Source organism: Mustela nigripes, chromosome 3, assembly GCF_022355385.1.
Source record: "Mustela nigripes isolate SB6536 chromosome 3, MUSNIG.SB6536, whole genome shotgun sequence".
Lineage (NCBI taxonomy): Eukaryota > Metazoa > Chordata > Mammalia > Carnivora > Mustelidae > Mustela > Mustela nigripes.
Window position 1 is genome coordinate 124,902,748 of NC_081559.1, and position 25,146 is coordinate 124,927,893.

Sequence of the window (25,146 nt, forward strand, 5' to 3'; positions counted from 1 at the left end):
GAAAACTACTGTACTATGAAAAAAAAAAAAAGATTTATTTATCTTAGAGAGCTCAGAGTGTGAGAGGGAGGGGTAGAGGCAGAGGAAGAGAGAATCCTTAAGCCACTCCCCACCCAGCGTGCAGCTCCCAGGCCTCTAAGATAAAGACCTGAGCTGAAATCAAGAGTTGGCTGCTTCACTGACTGAGCCACCCAGCTCCCCCACTTTATCCTTTAGAAACCACTTGGAATCAGAGGTTCAGAGCAACATCTTCATGTCTGTCTGACCCACTCCCTTACCACCCAAAAGTGACATGTGATTTACGGTGAGGCAATATACCAATTAACGTATGGATGCTTGTTAGGGTACTAGCCAAATATTGTTACATACTTTGGGAGACCATTTCTGTGGAACAAAAGAATTCCAAGCATAGGCCAAGGGCCCACTTCTCCTGAACAAAATGCAACACAGAAAAATTCCAGCACAACAAACCAACTTCAACAGTCCCTGAAAGTCTGTAGCAGGCCCTAAAATTTTCAGTCCAGAAAGGAGGGAAGTATGGGGAATTATGAAGGCATGTTTTATGGAATAATTGGCAAGACAAAAAATTTACTAGGATGTAATGGTTTAGACATATGATTGTTTTCTTTCTGGTTTTCTAACCACATCTTTTATTAATTTTTGGTTTTAAGGGGGGCAACGTGAAAATATTAAACCTACCTTAAGTGAGAACCTTAGTCCTAAAAAAGTTAAGGCTTCCTTATTTTATTATGAAGAAGCAATTTAGGTGATAGAGAAACTAGGACACATTGATTACATCCCTGACTTTCAGAGGCTGGATCACATGGGAATCTTTTATGGCTTGATAAGTGAGTATTTTGGAAAGAAATCTAACTCCCAATAAGCTAGAAGGACAATTGATTGATGCATTTCCTTAGAAACTGGGGTTTTGATTGTTTTCAGAGGTGGCTGTCTGGAGGGGTTTGTATTAATGTCATCAGGACTCTTCCCCTCTGTTACTCAATTGGCTTTCTTCTCATGTGGCCTTCCTCTCCCATAGGTTATGTGCAGCTGGTTCAGGCTTACAGGTCACAGTCTCAGAAGCTGCTATATTCGCTCAGAAAAAGGAGCCCCACCCTCCAGGATTTGATCATGGGTGTCTCCCCTCCTCCCTTTGTGCCCGGGGTGTGAAATGCTCTCTCATTGGCAGGCTTGGGTCAAGGGCCCCTTCAATGACAGGAAAGGTCTGTCCTATATGCTGTGAGGGAGCAATTCTTAAAAAGAAGAAGTTGAGACAAAGAAGTTAATTTTTTTTAATAGCTTACTTTGGGGTGAGAAGAATTACTTCTGATTTGATATACTAATGATGAAAAATAACTTCATTCTCCCATTAACACGACTTTTGGGTTTAATGAAGACCACAACATAGTGTGTGACCATCACATGGAATGCATTTGTATGCCGAAGGAAAGTTCCATTCAAAACCCAGTATCATGTCACTTTCTGAAAATGGTTCTCTTGTAAATAGCCAAAAATTTATTGTGGAAGTCTGAGTTTTATTTATTTGATAATCTCTGAACTGGAATGAAACAAGTCACACAATTCAGATATAGATGATCTTTCTGAGGAAATAGGATGAATGCAATTTCATTTCAAATGTACAAAAATAATAAAGAAATCTTTGCTAAATATTTTAAAGAAATAATTATGTTGTGAATTTGTATCTCATTCAATCGTTTTGGTAAATATGGATTTCATCCACTAGAGTTCCCAATAGTAAAAACTAAAGTAGAATGTGCTCAGTATTCCTAAAACAACAAAACTCTCAAAAAACCAAGTAATTAAGAAAGTCTGAAGAAAAACATTACAACTACACATTATGACATGAATCCCGATGTACCTTGAAACATTTAGTTAATTGGGAAACATCAGCGGACCCCATACTCTAGGGGCTGTACATCGTGCTTGAGATTTTTTTCTATATTCTTTACTATTTTTTCAAAACATTTTTTGGAGTCTTAAAGGCTTGCAGTAATTAAGTTTACAAATGCTAAGCAGGCTCCACTGACTATGCAGAAGCGAGTCCATAGCAAATGTCAGGCACTAAGATCATCTGGATGGGTTGACTAACCAGGTGAGGTTATCACATTCACAAAACAGGCTCTAGATCCCCAGTGCGCTGGGGTCTGATCTGGGGCTTCCTGGCAGTTGAGATTATGTGGATTCTTCCCACCGGGTGGGAGCGGCGGTGGGTATATATGGAAGGGGTTTGAAGGTGGGAGTGGGGGCGGGCGTGTGGGAGGGGTTTGGAGGTGAGAGCGTGGGGTGGGCCTGTGGGAGGGGTTTGGAGGTGGGAACCGGAGTGGGAATGGGGGAGGGGATAGAGCGGAGGGACTCGGCCGGGCTAGAAGTGGGGGTGCAGGAGGGGGCGGGAACAGGGAGGGTTGGGGAGGGGGCGGGACAGAGGCGGGGCGGGGCGCTCTATAGGGGCGTGCACACTCCACAGGGACACGCGCTCTGGGGCACAGCAACTCGCTCCAAGTTCCCTCCCTCGCGCTCCGCGAAGCCCGCCTGAGCCCTCCCACTCGGTGCAGACCGAACCATCGCGGCCGCAGCCAGCCGGGCCCTCCACGGCCTTGAGTCCCCAGCCCCCTTGGCTTACCGGGTCAGCTCTTCTATCCGTGGCCCCGCCGAGGCGGCGCGAGGACTAGGCGCCCCCTGCGGCCCGCGCTCGGCCCTCCGGCGGCGCCAGCGGCCCGGACCCCCTTCCTGGCGGGCCCGACCTTCCTCCCTGCCGTCCCCGCAGCTTGGAGCCCGGCTGGGGCCGCACCGCCCGGGGCCAGGGAGCGCGGCCGAGGTAAGTCTGGGCCGGGAATCCGGCCCGGGCGGGGGTCGGGCGGGTGGCCGCGCGGCACCCCGACTGCGCACAATGCCCGAGCCGCGCGCGGCTGGAGCGAAGCCGGATCCGCCTCTAAGCCTCCGCGCCCGGCCTGTGTGTCCATCCAGCAGGGCCGGGGAGCCGCACTGGCCCGGACGGACCCCCCCCCCCCGGCTCGCTGGGTGGGCCGCGAGAGGAGGCGCTCGCTGCGCGTCGGGGCTGGGCGGGGAGGCCGGGCAGGGGCGCTGCGGAGCCGGGCGGGCTTGCGGGGCGCGAGCGGCGGGCTGCGAAAGCGCGCCTGCCGCTTGCTGCTGAAGCACTGTGTAGGCGAAGGCTGTGGGGACGGCTCCTTGCGTTGTTCCAATCTCGGGGGCTAAATACCTAGGGGGTATCTGTATGTCCTAATCGCCGTCTGGGAATTCTTGCAAGAGATGCAGATTCAGAGGCTCTGAAAGTTTGTTTTTGGTTACCCCCTCCAGCTGCACTCATGGTCTCGATCGTCTCCACTTTCTTTGAAAGCACACAGATTTGAAGTAGAATGAAATTATCCTTGGCTCATTCGTGCCCCCGTCACCCAGCGGAGCTCATAACTGCAAAGCTCGTGCAGGCTGTGGGAAGCCGCCGGTGCCTGCTGCCCAGACTAGTGCCCTCTGATTGTTGTTGGAAGAGGAGTGCGTGGTGGAAATGGCAGTGACAGTTCTCCCTCCGCGCAGGCTGGTGGGAGGGTAGCAGAGATAACTTTGCTGTGTGCTTCAGTTACTCGGGAAAGTGGAAAGAAAACACCTGGTGCCGGCTTTTTAACCCTTTCATGTTGTTATTCAGATTCCAAAATGAATAGCCACAAAAATGAACAGGCTGTCTTTGCTGCCTAAGATACGGGCAAACTCTGGGTTTTTCCTCACGGCCATATCCTGTGCAAAATCTGGCACACATCTGTGACAACATTGCGTGGCTGGCATTGTAAGGACTGCAAACTGGTTTGTTTTTGAGAAGCGGAATGTGATAGTAGAATGCGCATCTTTGCAGTATAAATAATGACTTTCATTGTCCTCATATCCCCTGCTGGTATTGAAGTCCCATATATAGCCTCTTCTCCCCAATTTACACGTGGAGTCTTTCCATGGAAAATACCTGTACTAACCCGTGCCTGTTTTGTGACATCACAGCCCCTGGTCATTCAGATGAGCTAATGATTAAGCATAGTTATTTTACGTAAGGGCGAGGTCACGATAAGCCAGACTTCTTTGTCCATAATATCCCATTGATTTATCCCATGGTATTTAAGTTGCGACTATAGATCTTGTAACAGTAGAGTCACTAATTGAACAGGGAGGTGACCATGCTTTGTCAGCCTGATAATCTCTAAAGTGCTTGGAGCAGCGCCTGGAACACAGTGCTAGGTAAGTGTCACCTAGTTTTATTTTTAATTTTTATCATCAGTCCATGTGTTTTTCTGTTTGGAAAACAGTTGTTTTGTTTTTCAGATCGCAGCACTTTTAAGTCATGGTCTATTTTTATCTTGTTTAATTTTAGATCAGAATTGAGGTTGAGTTGTTTTGCTTATGACTGACAATCCATTCTGTGTGTCATTCTTACGTACAGTATACAGCAGATCTGTAAGGGCAAAAACACAGTCCTGAGCTGTCACATCCAGGTACTTTTCATAATAAGGAGACTTAATTATCCTTAAGGGCCTAAATGTCTAAGGAGGAGCCTAGACATCGGGGAAACGTGGCGTCTGGACCCCATTCTGAACGCCCTCATTCTCCAGGTTGACAATACTTCCAGTTACTACTTGAAATTCTACCGTGGTGGCACAACAGTGGGGTAACTCCCACTTGGTCAAAGGTAATAAAGGATAAACATGATGTATATACATCAACCAGATCTTACCATTCTTATTTGTTCTTCCAAATCTTTCAAGCAGCCTAGTTAGCTAACATAAGGAAAATGAAAACTACGTACTTGCCATGTGTCCATAACCAGATGATTGTGTTTGCCACCTAGATATTTTAAAAGATTTCCAGGGATTTACTTTCATTTGGGGTCCTCCCCCATGCCCTTTTAACTTTGAAATGATATCTCTCTTATTCCTCAACAGTTTACTTAGCTAATCAAAGACATGGCTAAACTCTTGGGGCCCTGCAGTACCAAAGCTGCTGTAGGCACAGTCTGACAGTAGGTGGTGCTGTAGGTAATGCTGGTGAGCAGGGTGCATTTGTGGTCAGGTAGAATTGGAGGGGTTAATTAGTATTCCTATTGCTTGCCCTCTCCCCCAAAATATGCTCTCACTACACAGGTACCATTTAACAGGCTTTTTAGGAATAAACTTTTTAAAAAGTCTCTCCTTTGTATTTCCACCTTTTTTGGACTATTTACTGGGCCAGGTTTTTCTTCCCGAAAACCATAGTATTCCAGGTGTTAAGATAGACAATGCTTTGTAAAAGTCTTATTTAATCACCTGTACTCTTTACTCTTATTTTTTAATGATAGGGTAAGGTTGACCGTTCTGAGCCTAGAGGATCTCCAACTAACCTGGACTTTTTTTTTTCAGTACTTAACTTGCAAGAGAGAGAAACAAATGATAAGAAACTCAGTTGCATCATGACTTTAAGAAAACAGCTTCTCATTTACTCTGATTTTTACCATTTTTCTGAGTCCCAGTATGATGCAATGAGCATTGATATTCAGGATGAAGACTGAAGCTCTGCAAAGCCATGACTCATCCAAGAAAAATATATTCATTCTGTTTAGTAGAGCACAGAGGGTAGGGAGTGAATAAGAAGACTCAGAACCAGGGCTCTCTGGACTGTAATCCGAGCTAGCTCTATGGCTGGCTGGGGGACTGGCCTGGTCGTGGGCAGTTGACAGTGGATTCTCTTTATTCCAACACAGGATAGTTGTTATCTTCTTTCTTCGGATGACATGAAGTAACTGGCTGAGTCACATAGCTACTAAGTTGCAAAGCTGCGATTTTAACCCCAAGACAGTGTGCCTGTGGAACCCGTGGATCTTTTCACCACACCATGTGGACTAATGTCTGTTTTGCACAGTCAGGAGGTGCTCACTGCATTCTTTTGGGGTTTGATACTGACAAATCTCTTTGTCATAACTCAGTGACATGCTTTGAATTTCCTGAGTAGTGTTGGGAGTCTAAAACAGAAGAGAGGAAGCTCATTTTAATGTTCAGAGGTAAACCCCTGAGATTTCTCAATACTTACTAAAGATTGCTTATTTCGGAAAGACTCAGGAGAAGGCTGGCAGGTTTAACTTCTTTGAGCTATGTAAAGGCCAGTGCAAATGGTTTAGAAGATGAAGTCGTGCTGGGTCCGTTTTTGACTTTCTTGCTCAGGTGATCTGGTGAGAGTCCTAGCCTCCCCTGTATCCACTACTTTTCTCCCCTTGGGTTAAAGGAACTTTATTCGTTTCCATCACTTAACTACATCAAATAATTAAATACATTACAATGATTAATGAAACACCAGATCGAACTCCTTTGATGTATTCTTTTTTTTTTTTTAATTTTACACTTTAGCCAGAGCTTGATTTAAATTTTAGTGGTCATTTTTGTATTGGAAACATTCTAGAAATATAAAATAGTAGCATTGGGCAATTATTCAGAAGAGAGCACAAATTTTACCCAAAATGTTTACCCAAGAAACTAAAGGTAGCATTGATTCTGAAGCTTGAAAGCATAAGTTAACAGGATCATTCATATGCAAGGTTTTGGAGAAAGTGGTAAGAAGTACCGTTTCTCATTGCTTGTGGTTGTCATCACCTACACAATGAACTACAGATAATGAAGGTATGGGCAAGGCTTCAAAATGTTTGCAGAATACGTTTTCCTCCTGTTTTTAAGCCTGGGTTTGTTTTTTAGATGATCTCTTGTGGTACAAGGTTAATGACCTTAAATCATGCATATTCCTATTATGACACGTTAGCTTTCCTCCTTCTTGTGAAAGGGGACTGCATGTCATGTTTATGTTTTTAACATTTCAAGTCTCATAAGGAGAGTCACATAAGAACACAAGAACACAGCATTCAAAGATATAAGGCTGGTTTTTTCTTTTTCTTTCTTTTTTTTTTTTTTTTTTTTTTGGAAACTTTAGTAGTTAGTAGATGAAGCAATTGACTTCCTCTTTCCAGTATGTTTGTTTGGTGACAAAAATAGTGAACATGTGGATGATTAAACAATTTTAAACTGGAACTAGCACAAAAGCTGGGATTTTAAAATGGTAAACACTTCAGAGGGAAGTCCAAAGGTGAATAGTAAGCAAAAGGAAATAAATGTCATTTGGCAGACAGGTTTCTAGAATTATAAGAATTCCGTGGTATGTTTTATACGTCCAAGCAAGATCAATGGGTTTTGAAATTGTCCAGCTCCAGATAAAGCTTTTAAAGATACAGTTAGAAGCATATACGAAATTTTTTAATGGTTTTGTTGTAAGGCAGAGCATTTGCTCCTCAAAAGCTCCACTGGAAGTTTGTGTCTTTTCTTTTCCTTTCTTTTTTTTTTTTTTTTTTTTTTTGGTCTTTTTCAGGAGGAATCACAGATAGGCTTCAAAATAATCATTGCCAGCATTTTTTTTTTTTTTTTTTTGGGTATCATTGTCTGGAACTTAATGAAAAGAAAGTAATTATGAGAAAGAATATTGTTTGGTAATTTCTTCTATTATGATTATTATGTTAAATGGATATTTTTAGAGCATTCACTGTGCGCCTAGGTACTAGGGATAAGTAGTGCTCAAGAAAGACTAGGTTCTTGCCCCCTTGAGGTTTTATAGTATCAAGTGGAGGAAAAAGGTAATAAAGAAATGAAAAAGATTTATTTATTTATTTTAAAGAGGGAGAGAGCACTCATGTGCATGTGGGTACACTCAAGGTGCGGGGCAGAGGGAGAGGGAGAGAGAGAATGCTCAATGCATACTCCCTCCTGAGCACAGAGCCCAACATGGGGCCAATCCCATGATCCGAGATCATGACCTGAGCCGAAATCAAGAGACAGGTACTTAACCAACTGAGCCACCCAGGTGCCCCTTGAAAAGCTAGTTTGAAGCAGTAGTAACTGCAGTCTGGAATGAGGGTGACATTCCCCGCTTGGTTGGGTGGTGTGGGAGGGCTCCAGGGAGGTTGTTTGAGCTGAGACTTACATGGGGGCGAGGGAGAGGCAATCTCTGCAAGGTCTCAAAGATCCTGAGGCAGGCGTCCTGAGGCAGGCAGCGCCTGCCTTTGTGAAGAACAGGAGATAGCGTCAGAGGAACCAGGTCAGTAAGGCCTTGCAGACCCCAGGGGGTGGGGGGGGAGGGAGGAATTTCTGTTTATTCTGAAGCAGTGGGAGCTGCTGAGGGTGTGACACAGGAGGGCCAGGCTCTAGTGTGCAATCTGGCAGCTCACATGGCCTGCTTATGGAGAATGGATGGCCAGAAAAGAGTGGAAGTGGGGAGACAAAAAGCTGTCATGGTGACCAGCCAGGTGAACTGGAAGGAAGGGAAGGAAGTGGGAGGGGGGATCCCGAGGTTTGCACAATTTTGAATTTCTCCTAACCAAACCCATTATTGCTCTTACAATGCATCTTTATTGTACTAACACCAAAAAAGAAAACATTCAAAGCCAGTTAAGCTTTGACATACAAATCCTGATTTCAGGTATTAAAATGGGAAAATAGATGTTCTTAGAATTGGTGAAATATGGCATATTCTGGAGCTCGAGCCGGTTTGTATTTTATTTCTGTTTATCAGTGATCAAGTTGAATCCTGTTTTTTGGAAAGACCTGCGGGTCATATGTAATGGAATCCCCTCCCTCAGGATTAGAGGCTGGTGTAGACAATTGCATCCAGTGTTGGTAGTCTTTCTGATACTTTCAAAAATGTGTAGAGAAGGGCTTCACAGACATTCATTCTGTTGCCCCCACATGCACGACAAACCCACTGGTGTCAGAGATTGAGGAAGCTGTGACAGTCCGTATTTGTCAGAATGGGGGATTACTGGCTCTCTTTCTGTGATACCGGGAGCAGGGCAGAGTGAGGCCAGGGTGAGGGCTCAGTCAGGGCCATGAGAATTCCAGGCCAAACACTTAGTTGAAGGCCAGCCCATTACTGAGACAGTTCTCTAGGTGACTCTGTCTGGGTGCAAAGACTGGTTCTGTTTGAACGTGAGTGAGTTATGGAGGCTCCTGGAACCTCAGTTTCTTTTCTGTAAAGCGGGGATAACCTACTTCATGTTGTACCTGCTTCATAGGGTTGCTGGGAGGGTTTCAGTAAGACGGTGCTTGCAAAACGGGAAGCACTTCACCGAGGCTAGTTGCTGTTATGTGTTACTGTGTTGCAGACTTCCCTTATGTCCTCATCATACAGGTCACAGGCTGAAAGTCCCTTTTTCAGAGACTCGCCCTGACCCCGGGAGCTAAGGTAGCCCCTTCTTCAGCCACCCTCTTTCCCATCATCCTGCTTTATTTGCTTCAGAGCCCCCGTGTCGAACTAGAACAGTATAATTTGTCTCCATGATGAAAGCGCCTTCCCCAGGTTGAAAGGGACACTGACGCGGCTGCCGAATGCACATTGCCTAGAGCCACATCAGGCCCCTTTCAGGGCCTCGTAAGTACTTACCCAGTGGGGTCCAAGGGTGACCTGCTGGTTAGGAGGACCTTGAAGGCACAGCAAAAAGGGCAGAACTCAAGCAGAACTCTGCCCTCACCTTGGCGTTTGTGCTGTGGGTTGACCGGCTCTCCAGTGGGGTACCTGAAGTCCAGCAGGCAGGATTCAGACAGTCCTTGGTCACATACTTTGGGGACAGAGAGTCAGAGGAGAGCCAGAGTTTGTATTCAAAAACAAGGATTTCTTGGGGGTAGGACATGCTCGTTGGTTCACCCTGGCCTTTCAGAGAGCGTCACTAGCTTCCTCCTCAAGCCAAATGCCACCCAAGGCCTCCCTGGTCCATGAGATGGCAGCTCCCAGGCACCCCTCCTTGTTGTTGTCGTCATCGTCCTCCTTTTTTTTTTTCAAAGTATTTTAAAAGATTGTTTTTATTTGTCAGAGAGAGAGAGAGAGAGAGAGAGCCCAAGCAGGGGGAGCGGCAGACAGAGGGAGAAGCGGGCTCCCCACTGAGCAAGGAGCCCCATGTGGGCTTGGTCCCAAGACCCTGGGATCATCACCTGAGCCAAAGGCAGATACTTAACTGACTGAGCCACCCAGACGTCCCTCAGGCAACTAGTCCTTCTGTCAGAACCACAAGAGGAAACAAGGTAGAGAAATACACCCACTGTAAAAAACAACCAGTGGTTGTCAGACTGCCCTGGACGTTCCAGAACCCCGCCCTGAAACTGGGGCCGTAGCCTGCTGTCTGATAGACCTGCGCAGTCAGCAGTCTGGGCTGTGGGCTCTCGCCCCTGCATCTGAGCCGGATCATGTTACTTACGAGGCCACATCTCACTATAATGACTCTGCTCAGGGCATTTGGACGCGTTTGTATTTCGCAAAGGGAAATCATACCCATTTTAGAAATAAGAATATTTATATATTCCTTTCCAGGCTTTTAAGCTGTCACAGTGCTCCTCACTATTTGACTGTGGTCTTTGAGTAAAGTGAAATGAATAAAATGTAAGGACTTCTCTTCTTTCCTTTTTTTTAAAATTCTTTCTTTCTTTTTTCCTTCCTTTCTCTCTCTCTCTCTCTTTCTTTCTTTCTTTTTTGTAAGGACCCACTTTCATATCGTGCAGACACACTCCGCAGTCATAGGTGTATGCTTGTGTCTGTTCACCTACAAGTGCAAACTATTTGTCGTCTTTCTTTCTCTGGCTACCGTGGGGCCATTGCTTCCATAGGTGGTCAGAAACAGAAACTGAACTCAGAAGTGTTGAGAAATACCAGTGAATCCTGACAGCACTTCTGTGCCTTGACTCCATGGTTAAAACAAGGTGAAATTGTACTTAATTGTACTATTGTACTCTTGATATGAGTTGGGGATTTAAAAAATTCTTTTAATCTATCCCTGGCCTGTGCTCATTCAAATGATCATTAATTGGAATGTTGTGATTTTTAAGAATCTGATGTTGTTATTCCCAAGACATTTTGTTCTTGTTTAGTGACCATGAGAGAAGAGGAGAAATCTTTGTGTTGGTTCTGAATGTGACTGGTCAGGGATGTTCTTTGTAGCTTTTGAGGACCTTGTTCTAACCTACAGCACAAATTGGGTGTGTAACCATGTAAATCTTTATATAATGTTTTGGCCAAAGTGGCCATCTTTGAGGGGTTAGACTAGCTATCTAGCAACTCAGTTATTTCACTTAATGAAGATTTTTTTTTCTAGTTCCTGTTAGCGAATTTGTCTTTGTAGCTCTTATACGGGAAGAGGATTACAATCATAGAAACCTATATTTTGTGGAAAGTTGAAATAAGGTTCTATCTGTATTGTTTGGAAATTGGTTTAAAGTGAATTTTCCACAGAAGTGAAGAGGAGTCCTATGCATATGATGTAGCGCGCTGTGTGTGTGTGTGTGTGTGTGTGTGTGTGTAGAGGTCAATTTTCAATATGATCTTCACAGTGGCCGCTTTTCCCAGTCAGAAGTAGCTCTGCTGTTTCCCCACTGTCACATACTCCAGCTCGTATGGCCTATTTTGCTTATCTGATTTCTCCTTCAGGTATTTTTTTTTTTTTTTCTCTCAGAGTTCACCAGCACAGGACCAGACTGCTTTAGTTGTTAATTCCCAGTGCTATTTCCACATATATTTTCCAGAGTGATTTCAGTGTGAGGCATTCAGCTGTTGAAGAGCTCTGTCTGCCCTTCAGACCTTTCCCCAAAAGGTGTTTAGATACTGTGAGTTAATGATAAAGAGACTGCATCCTGAGGACCTTTTAATTCAGGATACTAAGACATATTCAAACATTCCATGTCTGGAATACTTAAATATTCATCATTTTAATTTGGAGTTTTTTGTTTTGACCAGGTAGAATTTGTTAGTCATAGATACCTCATGTTGGTCAGGGTCCTCCAGAGAAACAGAACCAATAGACTTCTTTCCCTGTCTCTATTTCCATCTCCTTTTGAAGGAGGTTTGTTGTAGGGAAGTGGCTCGTGAGGTTACGGAGGCTGGGAAGTCCCACACCTGTCATCTGCAGGCCGGAGACCCAGGGGAGTCCATGGTGTATGTTCCCGAGTGAGGGGTGGGAAAGGCGGGTGTCTCAGCTGACCGAGAGCAGATCCTTCCTTTACCTTTTTGTTGTATTCAGGCTTTTGACAAACTAGATGAGGCCCACCTACATTGTGGGGGAGGGCGATCTGCTTTACTCAGTCTATCCATTCAAGTGAGTCTCATCCAGAAACATTCCTACAGGTACGTACTCATTCAACCAAGTATCTGGGCACCTTGTGTCCCAGTCGAGTTAATGCACAGACTTCTTTCGTCCTCATGCCATGTCACTGCCTGTAGTAGAATGGAGGTGACCTCAGGGATGCTTCTGACCTCGTCCATCCTCCAAAGTGTCCTGTTGCCCTTGTTGGAATTGTCAGGGTATCTTGTGAATGAGGTCACGTGCATCTCGCTGATGCCTTCTTTGACATGGAGGATTCAGCACCAATAAAGCCAAGATTCATCTCTTTATTTTTGGAGAAAAATAAAGCTTTGTCACACTGACATGGGGAATGAGCCCCATGAAGGGGAGAGGCTTTCAGATTGATGGCTCTTTCCAGCTGAAGTGTGGCATCTTGATATTGAGGTCAGGACCCCTGTCTGCCGTGACGTCCCCGCTCTATTTCCCTCTCTCTCTAACTCTGAAATCTCTCTCCTGCCTGCCCCTCATTCCCTTCCATCTTAGTTCAGTTCTGGGCCATCTTGACCTTTCTGGCTGATGGCCCTGCCCTGAACTTTCTTCCCTTTCCTACCTCCACTGTACTGTCTCCAAAATTAGCTGAGGTATCCGTCTGCCACATTGCTCACCTGCTCCAAGCCCAGACCACGTGCTCAAAACCAAGTCCCATTAACTTGCCTTTCCAGTTCTTCCCAGTGTGGCTTCTGTGCCCCTCTGGGCCCTTCCCTTGGGTGTCTCCCTGTGTTGCGCGGGCTCTTCATTCTGTCCGGAGTGCCTGCTCACCTCTGCTCTGCTTCATAGGATTCCGGTCACCCTAAAACACATCTGTCATGCCTCCTCTCTAATTATTTTCCTTGACCATATATGGTCTGAATAAAAAAAGAGCAGAAGAAGGGGGCGCCTGAGTGGCTCAGCCAGTTGAGCATCCAACTCTTGATTTCAGCTTGGGTCTTGATCCTGGGGTCATGGGATGGAGCCCTGCGCTCAGCATGGAGGCTGCTTCTCCCTCTCCCCCTACTTCTCCCTGCAGGTCCGTGCGTCCTCTCTCTCTCTCTCTCTCTCTCTTTCTTGCTCGCAAATAGACAAATAAAATCTTTTTTTTTAATTTTTTATTTTTTATAAACATATAATATATTTTTATCCCCAGGGGTACAGGTCTGTGAATCACCAGGTTTACACACTTCACAGCACCCCCCATAGCACATACCCTCCCCAATATCCATAATCTCATCCCCCTTCTCCCAGCCCTCCTCCCCCCAGCAACCCTCAGTTTGTTTTGCTAAATTAAGAGTCACTTATGGTTTGTCTCCCTCCCAATCCCATCTTGTTTTATTTATTCTTCTCCTACCTCCTTAAGCCCCCATGTTGCATCACCACTTCCTCATATCAGGGAGATCATATGATAGTTGTCTTTCTTCGCTTGACTTATTTCGCTAAGCATGATACCCTCTAGTTCTATCCACGTTGTCGCAAATGGCAAGATTTCATTTCTTTTGATGGCTGCATAGTATTCCATTGTGTATATATACCACCTCTTATCCATTCATCTGTTGATGGACATCTAGGTTCTTTCCACAGTTTAGCTATTGTGGACATTGCTGCTATAAACATCGGGTGCACGTGCCCCTTCGGATCACTACGTTTTTATCTTTAGGGTAGACACCCAGTAGCGCAATTGCTGGGTCATAGGGTACTTCTATTTTCAACATTTTGAGGAACCTCCATGCTGTTTTCCAGAGTGGTTGCACCAGCTTGCATTCCCACCAACAGTGTAGGGGGGTTCCCCTTTCTCCGCATCCTCGCCAGCATCTGTCATTTCCTGACTTGTTAATTTTAGCCATTTTGACTGGTAGATAAATAAAATCTTAAAAAAAAAAAAAAAGAAGAACAGAAGAAACAATCATGTCTTTTATGATGTTGAAGTTACTTGAATGTGAGGGCATAAAAGTATATCTCTGCCTTATGACTACTGTTGGACTTGATAGAGGGCATAAATCTTACTTAAAACAGCAGCTTCTTGTGCATATCTGCCTCCATCTTAAGCCACTCTGCTACGTGAGTAGTTTACGTCTCAAGATTGAGGTGAATGATCTCTTAGATGCTGAAGGGGTTCGAGGCTGGGATCAAGGCACCACTATTGATGATATCCTGAGAGATCATGGAGAAGATGAGAGGTGCCAGAATCAAGTCAGATGTCCTGATTTTTCAGAAAGTGGCGAGATCCTAGACCTGCACCAGTATGGGGGCTGCTGGCCACACATAGCTATCAAGCACGGGCTACATGGCTAGTGTGAACTGAGATATCCTGTAGGCATAAAGTACCAAATTTTGCAGATTACACTTGAAAACAGAATGTAAAATAACTCATTAATATTTGGGGGATATTTTGGACTGATTGAGTAAAATATATTGTCAAAAATGATTTCATCTTTTTCTTTTTAATTTTTATTATACCCACAAGAGGATTAGAAATAACATATTGTTCACCTTTGCAGCTTGCATTGTATTTCCATGGGAGGATGCTGTTCTAGACTCTACAATTTAATTATTTCACTCTTGCAAGAGCATTCTAAAACATAGTGTTAAGCAGATGGTTGTGTACATGTAGAAAGGGAAGTAGTAATAACTAAAAGCAAGCATAGTTTGACTAAGAACAAATCAGGCCAAGCTAACCTCATTTTTTTTTTTTTTTTTTTAATTCAGGTTACTAGCCCAGAAGATCAGAATGCTTCTCTAGATTTCTATCTGGGTTTCTGTAAAACACTTGAAACATCTCCTCTGATAAGCTCAAGAACAATTTAGAGTACATAGGGTAGTTGTCTATTGTGTGGCTGTGTCTGTAGCTGGTTGAACTCAGTTCTTAGAAGATCTTGTATAGGGGCACCTGGGTGGCTTAGTGGGTTAAAGCCTCTGCCTTTGGCTCAGGTCATGATCCCAGGGTCCTGGGATCGAGGGTCCTGGAATTGAGCCCCGCATCGGGCTCTCTGCTTGGCAGGGAGGCTGCTTCCTCCTCTCTCTCTGCCTGCCTCTCTGCCTACTTGTGATCTCTGTCTGTCAAATAAATAAATAAAATCTTTAAAAAAAAAAAAGATCTTGTATCAACCTTCGTGTCAGGAACAGACTAGGGATGCTTTCAGGCTTCCCATAGAGCTTATTCCATTTTAGTCACATAAACTAAGGTCGTTTGTGAAGAGGTCAGGTTTGACCAGGTTTCAGGGGTCTGGAAGAAGGTATACCACATCAGCCATGTTCTGCCAGACGGTCTGGAGTTCATTCATGGCACACATGTATTTAGTTCATATATGCTCAGACACTACATCAGGTGCTAAGAATCAAGATTAATAATGCATTGTCCCTAACTTCAAAATTTCATCTTGTGGGTAAGAAAAACCCCCATAAAATCACGGACTGTGTGGTAACACATTGGTGTGTTGGCTGCCCAGCAATGCTAAGAATATCACTTCTGCTCTGCTGCCACCAAGAATGGCTTAGTATTAATTGATCTGAAACTAAAATCATTATCTTTAATGGTTCATATCTAACAACTTAATACATAGCAAGTTAATTTATAGAGGGTTTTTTCCTAATTGGTTTTATTTATATTTTTCCAGCTTTATTGACATATAATTGACAAATAAAACTAATTTATGTTTAAGACATACATTGATAGACATACAATGTGGTATTTTGGTGTATGTATCCATTGTGAACTAGTGACCACAGTTAAACTAATTAACACATCCACTACTTTATGAAGTTATTGTGTGTGTGTGTGTGTGTGTGTGTGTGTGTGTGTGTGTTGAGAACATTGAAGATCTACACCCTTAGCAAATTTCAGTCGGGTATTATTAACTATACTCATGTTGTACATGAGGTCTCTAGATCTTATTCATCTTATAACTGAAAGTTGTTCTCTCTTCTTTTTTTTAAAGTTTGTTCTATTTTTTTTTAAGATTTTATTTATTTATTTGACAGAGATCACAAGTAGGCAGAGAAGCAGGCAGAGGGAGAGGAGGAAGAAGGCTCACTGCTGAGCAGAGAGTCCGATGCGGGGCTCGATTCCAGGACCCTGGGATCATGACCTGAGCTGAAGGCAGAGGCTTTAACTTACTGAGCCACCCAGGCGCCCTCTCTATTTTTTTTTTTTAATTTGTTATTTTTGACCAACATCTCCCGATTTCTCCCACCCCCTCGTCCCTGGCAACCACCATTCTACTCTCTGCTTCTGTGAGTTTGAATTATTTAGATTCTGCATGTAAGTGTGTGAGATTATTTTTCTATTGCTATGGTAGAAAGCTTGGTAATATCTACTTTGAAACATTTCCAGAACAAAAACACTTTGACAATATACTTTTGGGGGTTTATTGGACCCATGTACTAGAGTGGGTCCTTCAAACTCATTTCTCAGAACATTCTGGCTTTGCCCACTAGGTACATATACAGCTGCATTCATACAGAAGTGGATAATTCTGCATTCTGGGCAGCTTGGAACTTCTGCTGAGAATTATGAATCTACTGAGCTCTTATCAATCTAAGAGGCTTATTTATTGTGGATGATTTTTTCAAGATTTTACATAGCCCATCCACTGCTTTGATTTTGTCAGCTTTGGTCTTCCAAGTAGGTGACTCTCGGTAACACTTAGGTGGCAAGGAGTTGTCTTAGACCCTTCTAAAATCATCTTCCTGACTGAGTAGCCCTCTCACCCATCACACTCTCTGCTTTGGCTGAAGAAGATTCCAGAGGCAGCCAGGTGACACCTCCTCCTGTATTTTGGTGGAGAGGTCAGTAAGTACCTCTTGCATTGTTACCATCCAGTGTGCGCTACACTTTACACATTAAAAGTTTGTCAGAAACATGAAAGGCAAATAATATGATTATAAATAATAAACTTGACGCAAAATCAAAGCTCAGCTGTAGCAACTTAGTAGAAAATTATGATCAATTTCTTCTCTATCTTGACCTGTTTCTGTGTTTAATTTTCTCTAGGTCTGTTTTTCTCTGATTTTATTTTATTTTTTTTCTTCAAAGTTTCTCACATCTTTTTGTGAAAGAAGCAGGATTTATAGTAAAACTGGAGGCTTTCTTAATGTAATTTTTGGTCTGTAAGTGGGTTGTATAAAACTCTTTATATTGAGAAGATATGAGTCGTGTATTTGACCTTGTTGAGACTTTCATACTAAATATTTAAATCAGTGGCAGTCAGCTTTTTAATTATTTATTTTTTGTAGATGAGAAGAATATTTAGTGGTCACTTTTTTTTCACATCCCAAATCACAAGTTCTATGGAGACCTGTGGCAGAAAAATCTTCCAACTTAATGATTTCTTGTCTAGAAAATCTCAGAGGGGGATCTGACAATGTTTCTCGGCCCCAAACAGTGCATTCTCTGGGAGGGGTTGGTGGACCATGGGTGGCAGGCATACCTTTGGGTTCCCATGCCTTGTTGGGGGTGGAAGGAACCTGCTGGAGGTCACTCAAAGTTGCTCCATTTCTTTCTCAGAACAACATTGCAGTGTTGGTATTACTGTGGTCCAACCTTACTAATAGGGACAGTTGTGCTAGGAGGTGAGATGGAATCTTCCGGTCACTGGGGAGTGGAAGAGCTAGTATAGTGCATGGACTCAGTGAACCACAGCTGTGTGCAGTGTTAGCTATGGGCAGGAGGCGTTCCCACTGACCTCCACAGCCTGGCCATCCCTGGTGGTGCGTCTCATTTCCCTGAAATGGCAAAATGGAGTGAACATTTCCACATGTGCCTTCTCTGGCTGGTGTCTTCCTCCCTGGAGCGGCTCCCAGAAGTCCTGTGTTTCACGCTCCCCTGGCATGTCCCTTCTGCCAACACTACCTCCCCTCCCTGACCCCCCACTGCAGGCCTGAGGGGGATCCTTGATGGGTTTTCCCATCTGATGGGTTTTTCTAGAGCATCTCCCCATCCTAAAAGACTGTTTTGGAATTATATAGTGTACTTTCTCTGGAACTGAGACTGGCTGGGCTTTACCCAACAAAAGATTTCTCTCAGTACCGCAAATGAAGGCAAATATTTTGATGTTCCAGAATCTTTACCTATATGTATCAAAGATGGACTGTAACAGCAAGAAATGCCAAGGCCAGTGTAAGAGTGTGAGGGGAGAGGGTTTGGGATGTGCCCAGCGGCCGTCCTCAGTCACACACTAGGGGCTTATGTGGAGATGAACTATTATCCTGTCCAAGACAGCTGTCCCAGCCAGGCATATGCCCACACTCAGTAAATAGTACTTGATGATACTGGAAAGGTCTTTGTGGGGTGGAGGGATTAGAGGATTGTATGCTGTGCAGATTATCCAGCCAAGACCCATGAGGGAAAGTGATATGAAGGTCAGAGGTGGCCCAGACTAGATTGAGCCGCCATGTAAAATGGATCCTCTATTGTTTGGACTGGCAAGGGGGGGATCCAGAAGGGGCTGGACAGTCAGCTTCCTCTCCCCTATGCTGAGACTCATTGTTTTTATCCTGACACATACCAGCTTCACCATGACCCACATGGTTGTCGCCATTTCTAGCATGATCTTTCTGACTTCTGATTTGGGTTCATTTCATCTTACCTTAGAAGCTGAGTTGGCTCCACGGTAGATTTAACGGAATCTATTCAGGGCACTCTCTCAAGGGCACAGTGTTGGAAAATAAGGTCACATCTCTCTTTTAACACTGAAATAAACTGATAAATGCTTGCAAGCAGAGGAGGAGAAGAACGAGGTAGCCAGCCTTCAGTTTGGGGGCATTCATTACTGTGCTAGAAATGAGACTGGGGCATGTGGCTCCCAGGAAAGGGGATTTTCTGGGCATCCAGATCCTGGCCTCCACATGTGCAGAGATATGCTTTTGCCTTCCGTTCTCTCTCGCTTGGCAAACGCCCAAGCAAAACGGGAACTCTTGGGGCTGTCTTGGCAAAACAGATGTCAGTTCTTCCTCAAAAGGCCTTTCAAGAATGCCTACTGCAGTGGTCCACACCGTCAATTGATAAGAACCTCTGGGATTCTGTCGTTCCCCAGGGGCCCTTCCCCGAATAGGAATTTGGGGGCAGAGTAGAGGTCAGCTTGTGACACTGCTGCACAGCTGGCTTTGGGAGTCCTGGATCTGGGTCAGTGGTTCACAGATGCCAGCACACCAGAATCACCTTCTGCCAACACTACCTCCCCTCCCTGACCCCCCACTGCAGGCCTGAGGGGGATCCTTGATGGGTTTTCCCATCTGATGGGTTTTTCTAGAGCATCTCCCCATCCTAAAAGACTGTTTTGGAATTATATAGTGTACTTTCTCTGGAACTGAGACTGGCCGGGCTTTACCCAACAAAAGATTTCTCTCAGTACCGCAAATGAAGGCAAATATTTTGATGTTCCAGAATCTTTACCTATATGTATCAAAGATGGACTGTAACAGCAAGAAATGCCAAGGCCAGTGTAAGAGTGTGAGGGGAGAGGGTTTGGGATGTGCCCAGCGGCCGTCCTCAGTCACACACTAGGGGCTTATGTGGAGATGAACTATTATCCTGTCCAAGACAGCTGTCCCAGCCAGGCATATGCCCACACTCAGTAAATAGTAGGGTTAAACATAAACATAATAGGAGGGTTAAAAATAAATTGCTGGTCTGTTCCCAGAGTTTCTGATTAATAAGTCCAGGGAAGACCTGGGAAATTGAATTTCAAACAGGTTCCTTGTTGATATAGAACTGCTGATCTGGGTGAAGTCCTCTTTTTAGGGGTGCATGGTGCTTCATTGAGAGCTCCCAGGCACAGTAAAGTTGGCAAGAGCCTGTGCAGGAGGGAAGGAGACAGAGGTTATTTGAAGGTGGATGTCCTGTAAGAAAATGCTGGGCAGGCCCAAAAGGGTTGCAGACATTCTCCCAGACAAGATCTGCCTTCTGTCATAAGCTTTAACTTCTCATCAAGAATATGAAACAAACAAAGAATCTGAAACAGATAAAGAGGAGAAGGGAGTTGGGGGAAATTGGAAGGGAAGGTGAAATGAGAGACTATGGACTCTGAAAAACAATCTGAGGGTTTTGAAGGAGGGCGGTGGGAGGTCGGGGTACTGGGTGGTGGGTATTATAGAGGGCACGGATTACATGGAGCACTGGGTGTGGTGCAAAAATAATGAATACTGTTACGCTGAAAATAAGTAAAAGATAAATTTTAAAAAATGCATAATTTTTAATGGAACATTTCTTCTTAATAAGCCACATATATGTCTGCTTTTCCCTAGCCATTTTGCATTTGTCTTTATAGTCTTTGTGGATATTCATGTCTAAAGTATCAATGAGTTATGATTTGCTTTTGGGGGTACCATTTACTAAGTATTTTTAGACATTAGGAAGCAAGACTATGATGAAGCTATGTTTTATTTCAAAATTAAAAAAATTTAATGGAAATCTGTCTTTGGAGCGTATTCAGCCTTCATAAAATGTTTTTAAATGGCATTCTAAGATGTTTTTGTTAACATCAAAACTTTGGTCCATGAAAATGTACTTATTTCCTCAGGTTTAAAAAAATGTTTTTGTGAAATGATATCCTTTTTTCTTAGGAGTTTCTGGTCTTTTAGCTGATGAGTTTGATGTTCTTTTAGACAGTGAGGTTCTTTTTTGTTTGTTTTAGAGTACATAAAATGTACGCTCTTGGAACAATTTTTCTTACTTTGACAAAAATTAATGTAGATATTATTAAATGGATTAAATTTGGAGGAATAAATATAGCAAAGGTGATTTCTAAATTTAGTCTTAGGCCCTTAAGTAAAAATGCCTTCAGTGAACTGAAACATGGTTTTAAAAAGTTATAAGGGTTTTAAGGAAACATCTAATGAAATGTGTGTTCTATAATTGAAATAAGTCCTATTTGGAAACAAACTTAATTCAAAGAATATTGAGCTATTTCTTACTATATCGTTCAACTCATTCTATTTTTATGGTTTAATTATATAGTTGACCCATTTAATCTGAATACCTCACCAAACGGAAACTAGGGTATCTTTTAAACAATTTTAGAATCTGAGAAATCTGATGTGTCTTTGGTGAGGGTGGCCAGAGGGAACTAGAGCAGGTATTCTCTGTGGCTCTTTGATTTTTTTTTTTTTAATCTATGAAATAGATACTTTTAGATAAATGATTATACTGAGCAAAAAAAGAAGCTAGGAGTTCAAGTAATATCTGTATTATCTCTTGTTACATAAGAAATGACCCCAAAATTTAGTGGCTCAAAAAATGTTAAGTGTCCCATCCTGACACTTCTGTGAGGATTCGGGGTGGGGTGTCTTCTGGAGGCCACAGTCAAGGTGTGGCTGGGGCTGTAGTCACCTGGAGGTTGGGCGGGGCCTGGAGCAGATGCATCAGAGGGGGCTCAGTGAGGAGGCTGGTAAGTTGAGGCTGGCTGTTGGTTAGGGCGTGGAGCTCAGTTCCTTCCCACCTGGGGCCTTTCTGACTGCTGTTTGAACTGTTTACTTTATAGGTCCAATTTTTGGCCAGGGAAGCACAAGAGAATGGTTTTTCACAACACCCAGGACTGGATCCCTACCCAACTCCACATATTCACCAAATTTTTCCTGAGGTACAGCTTTGCACCAGAGTTCTCTAGGCAGACACCTGCAATGTTCTTTGCCTCAAGGATCCCAGAAGAGATGGTGGAGTGATCAGAATGTTCTAGCCTAAAAGGGAGGGGAGGGAATAATAGCCCAGGGAAGTTTTCCTGAGGCAGGTTAGATCTGAGCTTTGTCACATCTGTTCTACCCAAGGCAAGGTAGGTGTGAGCCAGGTTTGCTTTAGGCTTGAACTTTGTACAGTGTGGGGTGGGAAATTAGAGGAGAGGGGATTCAGTCTCTTTTGTATGGGTTTGAGGGGCATGAACACAAAGTAATGGTTTGTCTCTAAATGAAATTACAGTGGACATTACAGCAGTATTTTCTGCTAAGATTACCAGAGTCTCTCAAAAATAAATTGTGAAGAAGATATCATCAAGTTGGTATCTTGGATTGTACTGATTTTCATATTTGATTTTTGATAATTGATTTTATTGATATTTGGTATTTGGTTTGATTTAATATTTCATTTGAGTTAGTAGCTGAAAGGTGCTAATGAGGTATTTAATACTTGTACTGGGGCCAAAAACTGAAAAATATGTGACTATAAGAGCCTACACCAGTATTAATGTCCTATGGTTTCTTAAGATTTAAAGGAAACCAATGGAATTCCTAAAAATTATTCAGAAATGTACCTTGGTGTTCAGAACTCCTCTATATTTTATAATGTACTGTTCTAAGCACTTCATATGTTTTGGAACATTTTATTCTCAAACCCCAAAAAGCTTAGGCTTCTGTTACCATTTCACAGGGCTATAGAATGTGAAGTTTATTTAGAAAAGAACATATAGGGACACCTGGGTGGCTCATTCACTAAGAGTCTGCCTTTGATTCAGGGCATGATCTTGAGCCTGAAATTGAGCCCCTCATCGCCCTTCCTGCTAAGTGGGGAGTCTGCTTCTTTCTCTACCTCCGCCTCTGCCCCTGCCCTGCTCTTGCTCTCTCTCTCAAATAAATAAAGTCTCTAAAAAAAACAACAGAAAAACCAGAAAGAAAGAAAAGAACATATACACTAATTATTATGTTTTAAAATATTCAAATAAATATATTAAAATGTCTTTATCCTTATCAGTTTGTCTACTTGTTCTCCCAGTTATTGAGCACAGGATGCTTAAAGTCTTCAACTATGATTGCGGATTTGTGTCTTTCTCTCTTTAGTTTTGTAAAGTTTTGCTTCATTTAGTTTGAGGTTCTATAATTAGGTGCATACACTCTTAACACTCTTAATGTCTTTGCACTGAATTGACTCTTTGATCATTATATAATACCCCTTCTTATCTTCAGGGATACTCCTTGTCTTGAAGTCTACTTTATCTGATAGTAATGTAGGCATACCTGTTGTTTATGATTGGTGTATACATACACACACATACACACCATCGCATGTATGTGTAGTGTGTGTGTGTGTGTGCATGTGTGTATGTAAATATGTTTATAAATCCTGTTATTTTTAACCTATCTGGCCTTTATACTTAAAGTGTATCTTTTATAAGTGGCAGATAGTTAGTTGTTACTTTTTAATCAATCTTGAATATTATCTCTCTCTCTTTTTTTTTTATTGTGTTATGTTAGTACCATATAGTACATCATTAGTTTTTGATGTAGTTTTCCATGATTCATTGTTTGCATATAACACCCAGTGCTCCATGCAGTCCCTCTTAATTGAGGGTTTTGTCCATTTACATTTAATGTCATTATTGATAGGGCCAATTTTGTCTGCCCTTTCATTATTTTTATTCTGTTGTGTTTGTCCTTTCTTTTGCCTCATTTTGGATTATTCCAGTATTCTTTAATAAGCAAAGGTTTGGTTTTATTTTTACTGGCTGTTTTAGGGACTCATCTATGCTGAATTCATATTACAACTTCCAATTTAATCTAAGAATCTTACAGCTGTACATTTCCATTTACCCTCCTGTCATCTGCTGTGCTGTTGCTATATATTTTACTTCTACATAAGTTATAAACTGTGTAATACAGTAGTATGTTTGCTTTACAGCCAATTATCATTGTTTTGTTCTGGTTTTTTTAATTTAAAAAAACTTTAAAATATTTATCCACACTTTTTCCAGGTCTTTGCTCTTCATTCCTTCTTGTAAATCTGAATTATTCTGTTTGGTGTTATTTCCCTTCAACCTGAAGAACTTCCTCTGTCATTTACTGTGATGTGGATCTGCTAGTGACAAATACTCTAAGCCTTCGTTTAGCTGAAAATGTCTTTAAGTTGCCTTCATTTTTGAGGGGTAATTTTGCCAAGCAAAGGATTCTAGATTGACAGTTTTCTCTTTTTTCATTTTAGCACTTCAGGTAGGTTGTTCCATTCTGGCTTCTATTGCTCTTTATGAGATGTTGGCCATTATTATTATTATCTTTGTTCTCCTGTATGTAATGTCTTTTTTACCTTCTTGCTCTTTTTTTAAAATTTTAAAAATTTTTTATATTATGTTATGTTACTCACCATATGGCACATCATTAGTTTTTGATGTAATATTCCATGATTCATTGTTTGTGTATTACCTCCAGTTTCCCTTGCAATACATGCCTTCCTTCTTGCTTTTTAATTTTTGTGTCTTCTTATGGTGAGTTTTCAGAAGTTAGACCATGATATGCCTAAGTGTGGATTTGTTTGCCTTTTTCTGTTTGGGATGCATTGAGCATCTTGGGTTAATGGTTTGATATTTTTCAAATCTGGTACATTTCATTCACATTTCTTGAAATATTTTAAATCCTATTGTTCTTGCTCCTCTAATTATTCATATTCTGAAGTGTTTGATATTATTTCTCATGTCACTGCTATTTAGTTCATTTTTCTCCTGTCATTTTCTGTGTTTAATTTGGAAAATGTAAAGCACACTGACTTGTCTTTTGCGATGCCCATCCAGTAAATTTTTTTTTCAGATTTTCACTTTTTTAATAAAGTTGTGCATTTTAATTTCAGTATTTTTAACATACCATGTTATATTAGTTTCAGGTGTAGAGTATGGTGATTCAGCAGTTCTAGATCTTCAGTGCTCATCGTGATAAGTGCTCTTTAATCCTTCTCCCCAATTTCACCTGTCCACCCTCCCCTCTGGTAACCATCAGTTTGTTCTCAAGACTCTGTTTTTTTTGGTTTGCCTTTCTCTCTCTCTCTTTTTTTTCCTTTGCTGGTTTGTTTTGTTCCTTAAACTCCACATACGAGTCAAATCACATGGTATTTGTCTTTCTCTGATTGGCTTATTTCACTTAGCATTATACTCTCCAGCCCCATTTATGTTGTTGCAAATGGCAAGATTTCATTTCATTTTTATAGCTGAATAATATTCCTGGGTGTGTGTGTGTGTGTGTGTGTGTGTGTGTGTGTGTGTACCGCCCCTTCTTTATCCATTCATGTATGGATGAACACTTAA

At 42.6% G+C, this 25,146-nt stretch overlaps 1 protein-coding gene and 1 long non-coding RNA gene across 9 annotated transcripts in view; one reads left to right on the plus strand and one right to left on the minus strand.

The window, feature by feature from the left end:
* The window catches only part of LOC132014030 (uncharacterized), a 34,843-nt gene extending 32,116 nt beyond the window's left edge, over window positions 1-2,727 (minus strand). Inside the window, exon 1 of the long non-coding RNA XR_009403189.1 lies at window positions 2,642-2,727. This is a non-coding gene — a long non-coding RNA (uncharacterized LOC132014030). The remainder of the gene's footprint in view (window positions 1-2,641) is intronic.
* FAM110B (family with sequence similarity 110 member B) overlaps window positions 2,441-25,146 on the plus strand; it is a 184,365-nt gene continuing 161,659 nt past the window's right edge. For 2 of the 8 annotated variants that reach the window (XR_009403184.1, XR_009403186.1), the window contains exon 1: window positions 2,441-2,836. The gene's annotated coding sequence lies outside the window, so the exon portion shown is untranslated. The remainder of the gene's footprint in view (window positions 2,837-25,146) is intronic. The other 6 variants (XR_009403185.1, XR_009403188.1, XM_059394605.1 and 3 more) reach the window with 4 other exon arrangements.